At 37.0% G+C, this 17,084-nt stretch overlaps 1 protein-coding gene and 1 long non-coding RNA gene across 4 annotated transcripts in view; one reads left to right on the plus strand and one right to left on the minus strand.

The window, feature by feature from the left end:
* Positions 1-23: 23 nt before the first annotated feature.
* Positions 24-15,216, minus strand: LOC136029184 (uncharacterized). The gene is made up of 2 exons (XR_010617992.1): positions 15,129-15,216; positions 24-168 (listed from the first exon to the last, which is right to left on the minus strand). It is a non-coding gene; the product is annotated as an uncharacterized LOC136029184 (long non-coding RNA).
* LOC136029183 (isoaspartyl peptidase/L-asparaginase-like) overlaps positions 12,542-17,084 on the plus strand; it is a 40,944-nt gene continuing 36,401 nt past the window's right edge. Inside the window, exon 1 of one of the 3 annotated variants that reach the window (XM_065707305.1) lies at positions 12,542-12,677. The gene's annotated coding sequence lies outside the window, so the exon portion shown is untranslated. Of the gene's footprint in view, positions 12,700-17,084 lie in introns of all 3 variants that reach the window. The other 2 variants (XM_065707306.1, XM_065707309.1) reach the window with 2 other exon arrangements.

The raw sequence follows: 17,084 nt of genomic DNA on the forward strand, positions 1-17,084 counted from the left end.
GCGGATTTGAAGAAGTCCTTGAATTATAAAATACATCTTCCATATTTAATAAACTTGAAAAACATACTCAAGTCAGAGCAATGGCGTCAACATAGTAAATAACGATGTTTCACTGGTTTGTTCTTTTGGGTTACTTCTTTTTGATTGTAGCCTTCGGCACAGTTACTCCTAGAAAGTGAGGCGGATTTCAACCTATGCTTGAGTGTTCGTCTAAAGTTAGAACCTGTTTTAATAGGAATATTTCAAACATTAAAAACAAAGAAGGAGTTGAGGCACATCAAATCCATTAGTAATGCCTCTTAGAATACAGACTCTACTATGCTGCTGAATCCATTCTTAGTAAGAAATTAAATAAAAAAACAAGTTTTTTTAACTGAAAGTAAGGAGCGACATTAAAACTTAGAACGAACAGAAATTACTTTATATATGAAAGGGGCTGCTTCCTCATTAACGCCCCGCTCTTTACGCTAAAGTTTGACTCTTACTTTCAACTCTTCTGTTTAAAACAGTAATGGACGCAGCATTCTAGGACAACTGGGTCGATACGATCACCCCTGGGAAAACAAACAAATAAACACGCATCCGTGATCTGCCTTCTGGGGAAAAATACAAAATTCCACATTTTTGTAGATAGGAGCTTGAAACTTCTACAGTAGGGTTCTCTGATACGCTAAATCTGATGGTGTGATAAGTTAAGATCCTATGACTTTTAGGGGGTGTTTTGCCCTATTTTCTAAAATGACTGCAAATTTTCTCAGGCTCGTAACTTTTGATTAAAAATTCCATTTTTTAGAGTTTTTGTTACTATTGAGCCGGGTCGCTCCTTACTACACTTCGTTACCACGAACTGTTTGACTTAGCTATTTTTACGCTTTTTACTTCAGTGAACTTTGTAGTTACACTTCCTTTATTCCTCGATTCGTTACAACTAAATTTTCATAATGTAAAATAGAAACTAAAAAAATAGATAGACGTCCCTCAAAATAAAATTTGCTCAAATCAGTATAACTAGAAAACAAAAATGTAATTCAGTCTGTTTTGTTGAAAGTGATAAAAGTTGACTTGATTGAAATGGTCTTTATTTATTAGTTAATCCTTGTGTGCTTAATGTTTAAGTATCTTTAGTATTTTTATGCTACTTGAATGCCAAGCTACTCTTCTCCCCCCCCCTAAAAATGTTTATTTATACTTCTGTCTTGTGTATTTGAAATTAGTAAAAATTGTCATGCCCAGGGCCTAAGCAACCTGAATCTTCTGGTTGAAGCAATAGCTGCAATCTAGTAGAGAGAAAACCATGGCTCATATTAGTCAAAAGCGTAAAGACAAGTCTGAAAAAGAACTGTATCTTAAGAAAAATTTGCTCTTAATGCTGATTCAGGAATGATAGCCGTTATTTAGATTATTCTTAATAGTAAAAGTTTATTGTGGGATATTTTTAAAAAGAACTGGAAACGCTGATAAGACTGCTTTTTTTTTCAGTACTAATGTGGCACTAGAACATCGTGGAGAGATGTTTTAAAATCATTTGAAAGCTAATAGTCACATTTTTGTGTTTTTAGAATTTTCTCTCGACACCGTCATCATAAGATGCTTCATGGCATCAAAACGTGGTCTCGATGTCATATATTGAATGTTAAGACTTGAGACTATAAAATTTCTTCCATGAGTTCTGAAAAAACTACCAAGGAAACAAATTCCTTTAAATGTAAAGCTTATTCGGTAATGACAGACGCTATTTATTTTCATCTCAACACTAAAATTAATTACGAAACAGATTTTAGGGAATTTAAAAAAAGAGCTTGATACGTGGACGTGTCTTGTTTTTTCTTTTTTTTTTCCAGGACTAGCGGGTCACTGGAACATGTAGGGGCGTCGAAATGGGTAACTATCCAAGATCCTCAGAAACAAGGTTGTATTTCTCCCATCAAACAGTTCGTGGTAACGAACTGTAGTTAGGAGCGACCCGGCTCAATAGTAAACGAAACTCTAAACAAGAGCTAAGAGCTCATATGGCACTTGTGACGAGGCGAGAAGAGCTAAGAGCCAAGAGATCATATGGTATGAGCTCTAACAAAATTCTATGAACCAATAGATTGATTTAAAAAGGAAAATAAGAGGCTTAATGCCGGTCAGGATTTAAAATAAGAGCTCTGAATCACTATGTCCTTCTAAATATCAAAATTCATTAAGATCCGATCACCCACTCGTAAGTTATAAATACCTAATTTTTTCTAATTGTTCCTCTCCCTTTAGCCCCCCAGATGGTCGAATCTGGGAAAATGACTTTATTAAGTCAAATTGTGCAGCTCCCTGACATGCCTACCAATTTTCATCGTCCTAGCACGCCCAGAAGCACCAAACTCGCCAAATCACTGAACCCCTCCCCCCAACTCCCCCAAAGAGAGCGAATCCAGTACGATTCTGTCAATCACGTATCAAGGACATTTGTTTATTCTATCCACCAAGCTTCATCCTGATTCCTCCACTCCAAGTGTTTTTCCAAGATTTCCCCCTCCAACTCCCTCCAATGTCAAAAGATCTGGTCGGGATTTGAAATAAGAGCTCTGAGACATGAATTCCTTCTAAAAATCAAATTTCATTAAGATCCGATCATCTATTCGTAAGATAAAAATACAACAATTTTCACGTTTTCCAAAAATTTCTGCTTTCCCCTCCAACTCCCCCCAATGTCACAGGATCTGGTCGGAATTTAAAATTAGAACTTTAAAGCACAAGATCCTTCTAAATATCAAATTTTATTAAGATCTGGTCACCCTTTCGTAAGTTACAAATACCTCAATTTTCAAAATTACCCCTCCCCAAATTGCACCAAAGAGAGCAGATCCGGTCCGGTTATGTCAGTCACGTATCTTAGACAGGTTTCTATTCTTCCCATCCAGTTTCCTCCTGATCTCACCGCTTTAAGTATTTTCTAAGATTTCCGGTCCCCCCAACTGCCCCCCCCCCCCAATTACGCTTGATCCGGTTGAGATCTAGAATAAGAGATCTGAGTTACGAGGTCCTTATAAATATGAAGTTTTATGAAGATCCGATCACTCCTTCATAAGTTCAAAATACGTCATTTTTTCTTATTTTTCAGAATTAACCCCCCCCCCCCAATAGAGCGGATCCGTTCCAATTATATAAATCACGTATGTAAGGCTTCTGATTATTTTCCCCACCAATTTTCATCCCGATCCCTCCAATCTAAGCGTTTTCCATGATTTTAGGTCCCCCCCCACCCCAAACTTCCCCCAATGTCACCAGATCCGGTCAGGATTTAAAATAAGAGCTTTGAGACACGATATCCTTCTAAATATCAAATTTCATTGAGATCCGATCACCCGTTCGTAAGTTAAAAATACCTCATTTTTTCTAATTTTTCAGAATAAATCCCTCCCCCAACTACCCCAAAGAGAGCGGATCCGTTCCGTTTATGTCAATCATGTATCCAGGACTAGTGCTTATTTTTCCCACCAAGTTTCATCCCGATCCCTCCAATCTAAGTGTTTTCCAAGTTTTAGGTTTCCCCCTCCCAATCTCCTCCCCCAATGTCACCAGATCCGGTCGGGTTTAAAATAAGAGCTCTGAGCCACGATATCCTTTAAACATCAAATTTCATTGAGATCCGATCACTCGTTCGTAAGTTAAAAATACCTCATTTTTTCTAATTTTTCAGAAATAACCCCCCCAACTACCCCAAAGAGAGCGGATCCCTTCCGTTTATGTCAATCATGTATCTAGGACTTGTGTTTATTTTTCCCACCAAGTTTCATCCCAATCCCTCCACTCTAAGTGTATTCCAAGTTTTAGGTTTCCCCCTCCCAATGTCACCAGATCCGGTCAAGCTTTAAAATAAGAGCTCTAAGACACGACATCCTTCTAAGCATCAAATTTCATTGAGATCCGATGACCTGTTCGTAAGTTAAAAATACCTCATTTTTCCTAATTTTTCAGAATCACCCCCCCCCCCCCACCCCATCTACTCCAAAGAGAGCGGATCCGTTCCGTTTATGTCAATCATGTATCTGGGACTTGTGCTTATTTTTCCCATCAAGTATCATCCCGATCCCTCCACTCTAAGTAAAGGTAAAGGATACGGCATTAGACTTTACAGTCCGTACCGGCGGTGCTGATCTCCGTTTCTTGGCCCTTCAGCCAGGAAGTGCAGTGTTTTCCAAGATTTTAGGTTTCCCCCCTCCAACTCCCGCCAATGTCATCAGATCCGGTCGGGATTTAAAATAAGAGCTCCGTGACACAATATCATTCCAAACATCAAATTTCATTAAGATCCCATTAGGGTTGCCAAAGGGACACTTTTAGTGCTTTTTTGATACTTTTCACCCTGGGTGACACCGTGCCACTATTGGGTAAAAAAAGGCACCTTTTTGAAAAAAAAGGACACTTTTTGGCATGCGACTTGCTCAAGAGAGTTTAGAAAAAGGTTTTTTTGATAACAAAAACTGAAGCAAGCATATAACTGCTGGTAAGTAAAGGCTTGTATTCTACAGGAGTATGCAGAGGTGCGGCCTCTGCACCGAATTTGATAAGGGATTGCATATGATAATGCATCTGGGGTTCATGGTGGACTAGGTGCATTGTTTCAGGAATCTTTACCACACCTTTTTACGCTTGGATGCACAAGCCATTCACTTGCGTTATGTGCTAGCTATGCATCCAAGTTTCTTCCGGACGGATTGGAGTTCTTCCCGGAAGATCTTATAAACTATGTTGCAGGGAGCCCCTTGCAAAGAACTTGACATTTCTTTGTTTTTTTAAGAATACATTAGCTTTATACAGAACAAGTGATATTTATCATGTCATTATTTCTCTCCTTATCAAGTTTGATCTCTTATTTAATTGATCTCATGAATACATTAATGTTTGGATGAAATAATGCTGTGGTTGTGTATTTTTGCCAGAACAGCGTTACCAAATGCGTTGGCGAAAGCCAGGTGAATGGGGGAAGAGAAATTCAATGAAGGGGGCGCAGGTTTTTCTAACATTATTATAAAAAAGAAACAATGAAAAAATAAGGATGAAAATTTTTTTCCAACTGAAAGTAAGGAGCAGCATTAAAACTTAAAATGAACAGCGATTATTACGCATATGAGGGGTTCTTCTCCTCCCAAATACCTCGCTCTTTACGCTAAAGTATTTTGGTGATTTCAACAATTTATTTTACGACCTTTCTGATTCAGGGTTCATTTTTAAAGAATTGGGACAAATTTTAAGCTTTAGTGTAAAGAGCGAGGTAATAACGAGGGGACAAACCCCCTCATATACATAATAAAAATATACGAATATAGAAGTTCGTTACGTAAGTTAATTCTTAAGCGTTATCATCAAGATAATAGACGAACCTAGTTAATCACAAAATTACAAAAATGTTCTATATCTCCTATTTCACCACATTTGCTCAAGTCGAATTTAGGTAAGGCTGGGTTAGGTTACTTTACCCCCACAGCCCCCTAATGTGCAAATATATAGCCCAAATTATACTATTCAAACTAAAGTATTATGTTTTATCGTTTTTTGGCATATTTCAGTGGGATTAACATAAGTTTACTTCTTGGGGTGTGTTCTGTATAATTAACAATTACCTCTAGAAGCAATAAAACCGATGCTTACCGAAATTTGTGAATGGTAGGACACATTTTTTCCATAAAAATATAACAAGACAATTTTGAAAATTGTCGCTGGTGTCCCAGTAATTCTGCTACCTCAACTAGAGTAGGGAGAAAATAGTTTCTGTATTTTGGGGAAAAAACTCGTGTTTTGGATGGACAAGGAAAAAAATAACCATAGGCAACGCAATAGCGCTACCTAAGTAAAAAGCGATGTGGGCACAATGTATTTTTTTTGTCTAGACCAGGGCACCTTGTATCGAAAAAGTTGTTGTAGAAACTTACAAAAGGACTTGTTTGATTGGAAATTGAAAAGGTTGGTGCCCATTTTAATAATCAAAAGTGATTGGAGGGCAACTAACCCCCTCCCACGCCCACTATTTCCCTAAACGTATCCGATCAGAATTTTCAGATAGCCATTTGATTCAACGGAGTTGAAAGATTTGGAAATTATGTCTTTGAGGATAGCAATCCTCCACAGCCCTCAGGGCAAGGGTTGTAAGTTATGCCGTGGGGACATTTAAGGTTTAAATAGAAAGGGTGATCGTATAAAATTTGGAAGGGGCTTATTGGGTTGCTACTAAGGAGTTTTAGGACTCTATTTAAGATTCAGAGTGATTGGATGATGGATACCCCCCTACACTCCATATTTTCCTGAAATGCATCTGATCGAAATTTTGATATGGCCATTTATTGTCGTAAAAACTTTAAAAAGAGCTCATTCGATTGAAAATTGAAAGGGCTAGTGCTTTTTTTAATAGTCAAAAGTGATTGTAATTTAACTAATCCCCCTCCCACACCCACCATTTCCCCAAACACATCCAATCAAAATTTCGAGATAGTCATTTTGTTCAACGTAATAGTAAGGTCCAGAAATTATGTCTTTGAGGATGACACCCCCCCTCCCAACCCCACAGCCCTCAGGGCAAGGGTTGTAAGTTATGCCCTGATGGAATATAAGGCATGTACATAAAAGGTGATCCTAAAAACTTCAGAATGGGCTCAATTGACTGTAAATCAGATATTCTAGTGTTCTTTTTATGATTCATAGTGATTGGAGGGTGGATACCTCCCCATACATCTCATATTTCCCGAAATGCATCTAATAGAAATTTCGCGATGGCCATTTTCTGTCTTAGAAATTTCAAAAAGACCTCATTCGATTGGAAATTGAAAGAGCTAGTACCCTTTTAAAGAGTTGAAAGTGATTGAAGGGCAACTAACCCCCTCCCACGGCCACCATTTCCCCAAACATATTCAATCAAAATTTTTAGATAGCCATTTTATTCAACGTAGTTGAAAGATCCGGAAATTATGTCTTTGAGGATGACAACCCCCACAGCCCTCAGGGCAAGGGTTGTAAGCTGTGTCCTGGGGACATTTAAGGTTTAAATAGAAAGGGTGATCGTATAAAATTTTGAAGGGGATCATTGGATTACTAACCAGAAGTTTTAGGGCCTATTCTGAGATTTAGAGCGATTGGATGGTGGACACCCACACCTCGTATTTTCCCGAAATGCATCTGATTGAAATTGTCAGATGGCCATTTGTTGTCGTAAAAACTTCAAAAAGAGCTCAGTCGATTGAAAATTGAAAGGGAAAGTGCTCTTGTTAATGGTCAAAATCGATTGGAGGTCAACTAATTCCCCTCCCACACCCACCATTTCCCCAAACACATCCAATCAAAGTTTTGAGATAGCCATTTTATTCAACGAAATTGAAAGGTCAAAAGCCCAGGGCATATAGTTAAAAGATCCGGAAATTATGTCTTTAAGGACGACCCCCCCCCCGCTAAATCCGTCAGGGCAAAGGTTAGTGAGCTATTCCCTGGGTGCATATAAGGTATATACAGAAAGGGTGATCCTATAAACATCGGAGGGACCTCACCGGATTGTTAATCAGAAGTCTTAATGTCCTTTTTAAGATTCAGGGTGATCGAAGGGGGGACACCCGCCCACACCTTATATTTTTCCGAAGTGCATCTGATAGAAATTTTAAGATGGCCATTTGCTGTCTTAGAAACTTCAAAAAGAGCTCATTCGATTGGAAATTCAAAAGGCTATTGCCCCTTTAATAGTCAAAAGTGGTTGAAGGGTAACTAACCCCCTCCCACGCCCACCATTTTCCAAACCCATCTAATCCAAATTTTTAGATAGCTATTTTGTTCAACGTAATTGAAAGGTCCGGAGATTTTGTCTTTGAGAATGACAACCCCCCCCCCAGAGCCCTCACAGCAAGGGTTGTAAGTTTGTCCTGGTGGCATTTAAGGTATATAGAAAGGTTGATCGTATAAGCTTTGGAGGGAGATCATTGGATTGGTAATCAGTAGTTCTAGCATCCTTTTTAAGATTCAAAGGGATCAGAGGTTGAATCCCCCCACACCTCGTGTTTTTCCGAAACACATCTGATAGAAATTTTGAGATGGTCACTTGTTGTCGATAAAATTTCGAAAACAGCTCATTTGATTGGAAATTGAAAGAGCCAGTGCCCTTTTTAATAGTCAAAAGTGATTGGAGGGCGATGAACCTCCTTCCCAAGCCCACCATCTCCCCAAACACATCCTAGAAAAAAATTGAGGTAGCCATTTCGCTCAACGTAATTAAAAGGTGTGGAAATTATGTCTTCGAGGATGACAGCCTCTCACTTATAAGGTATATAGAAAGGGTTAGCGTATAACCTTTGGGGGGGCACATTGGACTGGTAATCAAAAGCTCTAGTGCTCTTTTTAAGGATTCAGAGTAATTGGAGGTTCCATTTCTTGTCGTAGAAACTTCACAATCATCCAGAGCGCAAATAATGTCCTGGCCTTGAAGGCATAGGGGTTGTAAGCCTCAAGCATGAGGGGTAAGCACGAGAATGCATGAGGGGCTGTTTGACTTGGTCATTTATTGTAATTTCTGTTCGTTTCGGGTTTCAGTTACTTATTAATGCCGGTTTATGGTAGTTTTACGCTTGGTAGATTATATGATTTTAATTTTGTTCATTTTTGGTTGAATGGAGATCTTTACTTTCCTTGAAAAATTTTATCTTGTGGGAAAAGTTTTTTGTTTTGTTAATTGTCAGTAATAAATGGAAATATATTGGGTAAAAAATATTTTCTTTGAATCTTTCTTATCAAAGAAAAACTAAGACTGATGCTTATTAAAATTTGTTCAGTGTGGGGCAGATTTTTTTGATAAAAATGTAAAAAAAAGTCATTTTCAAAATTATTGCTGGTGTCCAGTAATTACACTAGCTCAACTAGAGTAAAAAGAAAATAGTTCCTATATTTTTTGGGAGAAAAAACTGAAGTTTGGATAGACAAGGAAAACAAATTAAAAAATAAATGCAAATTCCTCGAATAGATCACTGCGGGAATAAACCCAGGGTACCAAATCAGGAAAATACAGGGAAGAAGCGAGGGTTTTGTTTTATTCTCTGCATAAAGATACAGAAAGGTATTTTTCAAAATTTTATGGGTAATTTTATTTGAAAAAAAAAAATACCAGTCTAAAGGTATTTTTCCACATCTAGAGGGGTATTTTTACATTTTTCCCATTGCGAGTCTGTATAGAACATAATAAAACAGTAAATCACCATTCATCACACTGAGAAATAGTTTTATAACTCTAGCAATTTGTTGGTTGATTTCTTCAATAATCTAGTGTTTATGTGCTAGTTTAATGATATATAATTAATAATAAGAATCTAGTGATTTTTTTTTCACAGGGCAGTGACCCAGAAAGAACTTTCTAGGAAAAGGCTCTAGGTATTTATCCCCACCCCCAACCCCCTTGGAAAATAGGATTCTCTAAATTTGAGAGAATTTTTTCAGACATTTTTATTAGCATAAGCACAACTCAATATAATAAAAAAATTCAAAACAAAAATAATACTTGAAAAAGAGACCGGTTGGATATCAGTCATGCCAATTTTCATACCAATTCAAATAAAAATGAAGGTGTTGCAAAAATAATAATAGAGAAGGAAAAAATAATAGCAAAGAAAGAAAAATAATTAAAATGTATTCATATGGTTCAAAATCTGAAATCTGGCATCGGAATCTATAAAGCAAAACCTAACTTAACTAGTCGATAGATACGAAGTATTTTTTGTACGTCAAAAAAAGATTTTTGGTACAAGTAAAAGGTCTTGAGTTGCAGAATAAGTCGCCTTGAACAAATGCTATTAAAACTCAGCATAATAAGGCTTTACTTGTGACTCGGAAAGAAGTTAGAAATGGGGAAACTTTTAGGGATTTTAGCGTTGAAAATAGGGGTTTTTAGGGGCTTTTCACCAGGTTTTAGGGATTTAAACAATTTGTGGCGGAAACACTGCTTCTAATATTCTTTCAAATAAGTCTATCATGGTCATTGGTCTGATAACTAGGCTGCCAAATTAACATATTTTGTGTCAAAATGACACAATTTGATGTTGAGTGACACAATGACACATTCAGTCGAAGTGATGACACAATCGACGCAAATGACACATTTTTCGATAAAAAATGACACAATCGACGAAAATGGCACATTTTTCAAGAAAAATGACACAATTTTGTCATCCAAGTCTTGTTTTTTAAATGGTAATAAAAGAAAAGTAAAATTTTAGTTTTCTATCTCCAGGAAAGCTACAAATTAATGGAGGGGAATAGCACTATCTAACGGTGGCAATAGTACACAAACAGCGTGGAATACAGAACAGATGCCATCACCATATTTAAAATTTAAACCACGAGAAGAAAACAGCCATAGGTGGAAATTTCTAATCAAAATGCACGTTGAATATCTGAACTTAATTGGCTGCTTAATTGAGTATGTGATGTAGCCAACTGGTACGTAATTATACTACTGGTACTTAATACTGGTACTTAATAACCAGTAGTATAATACTGGTACCTAATAGTAAAAAGTAAACAGCAAACAGTTTACCAAAGCTGTTTGCATAAGCAGCAACTCACATTTTTAAGAGTACAGGAGGGGTATCCCACCTCGGACAAGATTACAAATTTCCAGAGAAGTCTTTCCTTCAGAATAATACATCTGGCTTAAAAAGGCACCAACAAATATCACAAAAATACTAGATTGAAGCTAGTTGAATGGCTTACATATTGAGCAAATAAACATAGCTTCAAAATTTTCAACTGAACATACTTCTATTTTCAAACAAGATTACTTCATTCTAACCTTACCTTGTTTCACTTAAAAATGATGAAAGAGGTCAACAAGATCAATTGTTTGAATTTGGAGTTCCAGAGTAGTGACACTCGCATTCACAAACTCCTTTCCAGCTCAAGGGCAACCATGAAGTCTATCATGAAGTCTTTTGTCAAAACTGACATCTTAGAGAATGATGATGCTTTTGTCATAACCATGATCTCAGGTTGTTTCAAGGAAATCTCCGAGATTTCTTTTGGTCCAAATACCGAAATACACGTGCTGAAATATAAGGATGTGATACCCTCGAATGATCTCAAACAGTTTAGGTTGAACTCCCTGAGCTTCCTTGTAGAAGTTATCAAACAAATGAGGAAATGAATTGATTATTCTGATCCCACTTAAATAGCTCTGGCTTGTAAAAGTCTGGCCCAGTGGCTGCTTTGAGTGGAAAAGTTGGCACTCTAGTGGGACTGACTGGTCGGTCCAGCAGCTTACTTGGGAAACATGAAGGTGAAGTGGAAAGATCAAGGAATGCAATAGAGACTCAGTGGATCTTGATGAGTGAGCACAGTCATTATCAGAACCATGGGAACTGAAATGTCTCCTTCGATCTTTTGGAAGACGTTATTGAATACAAAAGATGCTCAAGGCAAGCCACAGTTCGAAGAGCTGTCCCCTTTCGTGCTAAATCTGTGTGCTCTTCCACATTCCAGTGCAGCTGCAGAGCGTCAATTTTTAGTTCTATCAAATATAAAAACGAAACTCAGGAGCAGTCTACTTCTCGACACGATAGACTCACTGATGCATACAAAGCAGCTGGTCTCTCGTACCTCAGGAACCGTGCACGACTTGGAAATTCCTTCCAATATGCGGAAGAATTTTATGGCCTGGTACAGGGAGAAAGAAGAAGAGACCAATGAGCCCTACATATAGCCAGGGTCGAATATACTTGAAATTATGGGGAGGGGGGTCTGTGTGTGAGAGGTTACCAAGTTGTTTAGTGCTTATATATCTGATATTCATCTGTAATTTTTAGTACAAATATGCGTTTGATTTTGGCTTACATTTTCCTCGGACTCTAGGTCCATTAGAAGTACGATTTTAACCAGTAAGACAGGAAGGCGGCTTAGTAGTATTGTTGGTTCAAGCTAAGCTTCAATGAGGGCACAATGAACCACAGACAAGTTGATAGACAGATAGTTGGAACTGTTTTTTTCTGGGAACTAAGTTCCGATGGCCGAGTCAAAGTGACATACTGTACAAGAGAAGAAAAGTAGGCACAAAGCATGTTAAAACAAAAAAAAATGTGTGTTCAGGAGTTATACTTCATTTGTACGAATTTCTTCTCGATTGAATACAGGTCTCGGACAAGTTTTTGCTCGCAAACTCAAAGCTCAAACGTCCTTACTGTGGTTTTATATTTGTCCATTTTCGAAGGTGTCAACTAAAGCTTAGCCGATTACGATTACGATGTCATGCGAAAAGCCTTTAATTTACTGTCGGAATTGATTGTTCCTAAAACTTTTATAAATGTAAACTTGCCGCATTAGCCGCCCAGACACAAATTCACAATGTGTAGCATTAATTTAATCAAATGTTCCTAATACTTTCATGACGTCATAAAAACGTCTCGATCCCAAGATAATAGTTTAAGGTTAAGTCTACTCCTTTTTGAACTGATTTGGAAAATCAGTTTTGATATTGATTTGATTTGTTACCACCTGTAGCAAAAAATGACACATTTTGTGACACATTATGGAATCTGAGATGACACAAAAAGCACATTTTTGAAAAAATATGACAAACTCCTTAAAAAAAAATTAGGCAGCCCAGTCGGATAATGGATTGAGCGAGATGAAAAGGGATCAAATCGAAAAATAAATTTTGCCCAGGCTTGTTTTCAGATTTATTGGCAATATAATGTTTTAACTTGGGTATTTAGAATAATTAGATTAGGATTCATTAATGAATCCCACCCTTTAATGGGGGTTCCCCCTGGGGGAAATATCACATTGGGTACTAGCCATCCACAACAGACAAACCATAGTCTATAACCAAAAGAGTCAACACCAGCACAAATAGGATTCTCATTTCTACAAACATCATTTTCACCTCCACACATAGCATACTCACCACCTCACACCCAGGCATTTCCAGTAGCCTATACTCTGGACAGCCCCATCACCCACCTAAAAATTTTCACTTACATTACCCTCAGGCAACATATCAGGAAACACTAGGGCCCCCCACAGTTTACTATGCACCCCTACCATATACAAGTCATCAAGGTCATTTATAGGCTATCAATTTGAATTAACCCAGAGTTACAATTTGTACCTTCAGTAGGCCTAAGTGTCTGTAATAGATTTTCAGGGTTATCAGTTGATCATCCTCCCTTCCCCCATGAAGAAGAGGAGGACATCACAAATTTTGTAAATCCTTTGGAGGCTAAAGGGATTAGTGATGTACTTAAAAGAAATGGTAAGACAAGTGGCTCACCTCTTGAGCAAGAAATCTCTAAAACTGTTAAACCTCCTGTAGTGGCAAGATTTTTAGAGACATACAATACAAGGAATAATAGAATAGAGAGGATTGCTGATTTTATAAGCAGTGAATCAGTGGCTAATCTAACAGTGTTTTTCACCTCATAGGTAAAACTTTCATCAGACAAAGCAATTACTCTAGAACTAAAGAAAATTCTTCAAACAGAAAAGTTTGACTTTTATTCAAACTATGATAGGAATAGGCTATATGTATATGTCCAATCACAAACTATATTGGATACTTTAATGAAAATAAAGAAGCTTGACAATGTTGATATAGCACCTGAAGAGAAAAGACAGGTCAGCTATGGTGTAATTGAGCAAGTAGCACTAGATTACACAAAGGAAGAACTACTGATAGACCTCATGGCAGAAACTAATATTGAGATTAAGGAACTAAAGAGATTGAAAAGATACAATCAAGAGACCAAAAAATTAGAAGATAGCCTGAGTATTTGTGTTGTATTTGAGAGCAACTCTCTTCCCCAGTGTATTTGGCTTTATGGAAAAAGAAGGAATATTGAGAGGTACAACCAACCAATGATACAATGCTTTAAGTGTTAAAAGTATGGCCATACTCAAGAAAAATGTAGGTCACCACATGCTGTATGCTTGAGATATGCAAACAAACATGCTTCTAAAGAATACCCATAAAACTAGAAACAAAAGAATCTGGAAAATATAAAAAATATTTCTGTGCTAACTGTGGGAAAAACCATTCAACAACATCTGGTAGCTGCCCAGCCCACCAACAAAACCATGAAATCATAAAAATTTCAGTTGCCCAAAATTTACCAATGAAAAGAGCAGCTAGGGCATACCAGAATTATGCAGATGCACTGAATAAAAAGGCTTTGAAAGAGCAATCCCTCCTTGAACCTAAAAATACCCTTCAACAGCTAGTGTTATTTGTATCTAAAGTGCCAGAAGTAATAGAAATCAAGGAATTAGAAATAAAAGATAGGATTGTGAAGTTATGCCATCTTATGCACTCACTATTCAAAGTTGAAATCAATGTTGAAGAAGTTTGGATTCTAGCAAATAAATAAGAATGAAAGTGCTCTCTTTTAACATCCAATCTATTCTGAAAGGGAAAAAGGATTTATTAGATTGCTATTTAGAAAAAGAAAAAAATTGATGTTGGGTGCTTTCAAGAAACATGGCTACAGCCCCAGTATTCATGTAGACTTAGAAATTATGAAGTAATAAGAAAAGATAGAGCAGAACAGTCAAGAGGAGGAATATTGATGTGTGTTAAAAAGTGATTAATGTTTCAAGAACTAGATACTGAAGAAATTGCAAGTTCTAAAATTGAGATGGTAGCTTGCCAAGTATTCCTGGGTAAGAAGGATACAATGGTTATTGTTAATGTATATAACCCTGATGGAAACAAACCAAAAACAGAGGACATATTTAATAAAGTAAAAAAAATAATTAAAGACAAAGAGCCTTTTATAATTACTGGTGACTTTAATGTCCATACAGATGCCTGGTGTTTATGTGGATCTCAATTGTAGTGGTATAGGTATCCTAAGTGCTCTTGATAAAAATGATGACATTGGCCTAGTGACCCCACTTGGACTCCAAACTAAAAGAAATCTAATTACAGGAGTCTACTCTACCATTGATTTGACATTCTCAGCAGTAGCAGTAATCAATCAACTAAATATTAGCTTAACTCCTGAACCACCTCTAACCAATGATCATGAGCTAGTTATATTTGAATATAAAGAATCTATGCATTGAAATCAAACCCTACCAGCACACTATACATTTAAATTGAAGAAAGTTAACTGGAATTACTTCCAGAAAGAACTTACAAAGATAAGTCTTGAAGAAGAACTGGCAGCAGTAATAACCACAGAGAAGAAAATTGAGAGATTCCAGGATCTGCTGCTGGAAGTGGCTAAGAAGACTATCCCTATCAAGACACTGGGCAACAAAACTAGAAATGAACCAGTATGGTGAAATGAAGTGTGTAGCTTAACTAAAAAGAAACTCAACCAAGCTTCTAACAAATACAACAAGATTCTGATAATAGAAAACTATAGAAAGAAAACATTGGCCAAGGCAGAATTTAGAAAAACAATAAAAGAAGGTAAAGAAGAATCTTGGAAGCAATTTGTTGAGAATCTCAGCTTCAGAGATCCATTTGGAAAAGTGTACAGCTTCATTAGAAAGATTAATAGGAGAGAATTTTACCGCCATCCACAGGGGCTAACAACCTACCAAGGACAAGTGATTGCTGATAACAAAACAAAAGTTGAAGCAGGAGCAAGTCATCTCCACCAGACAATAGGTAAGAAAGATCCATTTGAAGGAACCAGCCTATACTCAACAACTTTCATTAAAGCAAGAAAACTTTCTATAGAATAATCACAATCAAATTAAAATAAACCCTTCTCAAAAGCAGAACTTGAATTTGCCCTAAAGAAACTTCCAGAAACTTCACCAGGCTGTGTCAATGTACACCCAGTTTTCTTTAAAAAGTTGACTGATAAATGGAAGGTTAATTTGCTACAACTTATCAACAAGTTGTGGCAGAAGGGCAATTTCCCTACAATTTGGAAGAATGGCACAGCTATTGTGATCCCAAAACCAAACAAAGTAGAAAATTGTCGTTTTATAACTCTCCTTCCTGTTGGATATGAAAGACTAGTAAAGGAAAGGCTGAAATTTGCCACAGAGGAAACTAACCAGCTGCATGATATTCAGACAGGTTTTTGCAGGGAGAGAAATACAGTAGATAACCTGATCAGAATGCAGAGAGACATCATTCATGCACTTGATAATGGTAAAGTAATGATTGCAGTGTTCTTGGATGTTAAAGGAGCTTTTGATAATTTTATTCACAGACAGATACTAGAAGGTTTGTCTAAAGAAAAATTAAGGAAAATCTGATGAAATTTACGCTGAGTTACCTGTCAGATAGGAAAATTGTTGTGACTGTAGGACAAGACAGATCAGAAGAAATAAGGGTGGAAAAAGGTGTTCCACAAGGTAGTGTTCTCGGGCCAGACTATTATAATGTTGGAGAATTTGATATCCCTCTAGAAGACAATAACTGCAAAGGAGGAACCTTTGCAGATGATAATAATACTTGGACATTCCAACAGGACTCCCATACAGTAGAAGAAGCAGAAAAAGCAATCCAAGAAACATTGGATCAAATAGAGTTATGGTCCCTAGGAATAGATCTTGGAATAGATCTTGGAATAGATTTTGTTCACATCCAAGAGGAATATTAGACCTCCCCAACTTACTCTATTTGGAGAGGAACTGCTAGTAACCAACTGTCATGAAGTCTTTGGAATACACATTGATGATAAACTTCAATTTAGCCAACATCAAATATTTAAAAGAATCCTGTGCAAAGTGACTGAACTTGATGAAGATGCTTTCATGTGGGAAGCATGGTGTCAACATAGTTACATCAAGACAATTTTGTATCAATCACATAAGACGTAAATAGATTATGGGAGTTTGATATACAGCACTGCCCCAGAATCCACTCTCAGAAAACTTGATTCAGTACAGAATACAACTCTAAGATTAGCATTTGGAGCTCACTAGAGTACCCCAATTCCTTTTCTCCTGGGTGAGTCTGGTGTGAGAGACTCAACACAAGAAGGGGAAAATGCTCATAATGTACATAAACCATCTATGAAAAACAGATCTTAATCACCCAGTTAAGAAACTGATAATTAAAACTAGACTGACCCACACTTGAAAATCACCCTAGGAAAAGGAAATGTCTGAATTCTTTTGAAAAAATT

Source organism: Artemia franciscana, chromosome 7 (assembly GCF_032884065.1).
Source record: "Artemia franciscana chromosome 7, ASM3288406v1, whole genome shotgun sequence".
Classification (NCBI taxonomy): domain Eukaryota; kingdom Metazoa; phylum Arthropoda; class Branchiopoda; order Anostraca; family Artemiidae; genus Artemia; species Artemia franciscana.